This window comes from Cicer arietinum, chromosome 8, assembly GCF_000331145.2.
Source record: "Cicer arietinum cultivar CDC Frontier isolate Library 1 chromosome 8, Cicar.CDCFrontier_v2.0, whole genome shotgun sequence".
NCBI classification, from domain to species: Eukaryota; Viridiplantae; Streptophyta; class Magnoliopsida; order Fabales; family Fabaceae; genus Cicer; species Cicer arietinum.
Genome location: NC_021167.2, coordinates 8248499 through 8249540, shown reverse-complemented (window position 1 = coordinate 8249540; position 1042 = coordinate 8248499).

Below are 1042 nucleotides of genomic sequence, written 5' to 3'. Positions count from 1 at the left end.
ATATATTAATATGTAAACAACATCATTCCTATTTTTTTAAAAATAAATTTATAAAACTAATCTAAATATATATATTACTAACTTGATGCCGAGTAGCGTCTGACTTCAAGTTTTCACTCACGTACGATGCTTGCAAGTCTTCGAAATAATTAACAAGCACTGTAAAAATAAAAATCAATAACATTAATTAGTTATATCAAATTAAAAAATAAAATTATAAAACTACATATATAATATAATTTATACTTACCAAATTTAAATGAAGTTTAAGAGTAATTTTGTGTAGAGAGAAGGAGGAGAGAATAGTTAGAATGAGGTTTTAGAGAGAAGTTGGATGTGAAAAAATGAAGGAGGAGGGGAGAAAAATATATATAGTGTTACGTTGAGCATTTGTGGCGGCCAAAGCAGCCACAATGCCAACGGCTACTTCACTTTTGTGGCGGCCTGGGCGGCCAGAAAAGCCAACGTATATATTGCAATTTGTGGCGGCCTTTGCCGCCATAAAGGCTAACGGTACTATCCATTTGTGATGGCCTGAGCGGCCAGAAATGTCAGCTGTATTGGGCCTCCTTTGTGGCGGCCTATGCAGCCACAAATTCCACGTGCGCATTCCTTTGTGGCGGCCTTTGCAGCCACAAATGCCACTGGTCACGTCACTCCTTTGTGACGGATTTGGCCCTCACAAATTCATTTTTTGTGGCTGTAAAAGCCCTCACAAAATCCAGTTAAATATTTAAAAATTTGTGAGGGCTTTTTGGTTCAGTTGTTTTGTTTGTTATATGATTTTTCAAAGAATTGAGATTGTGTTTATTTTGTTGTTTGCAAAACACTAGGGAAACAACGTTTGCCATCAGGAAGTTGCCATTGACAAAAGCAAAAAGATATTTGGAAGATGATTTGGCCCACAAACAGGCCATTCGTTTCAGACGCTTTTGTCGTGGTGTTGGAAGGACTTCCCAAGCTAAGAACAGACATTCTAATGGGCAAGGACGCTGGCCTGTCAAGTCAGCTAAATTCATTCTTGATTTGCTTAAGAATGCCG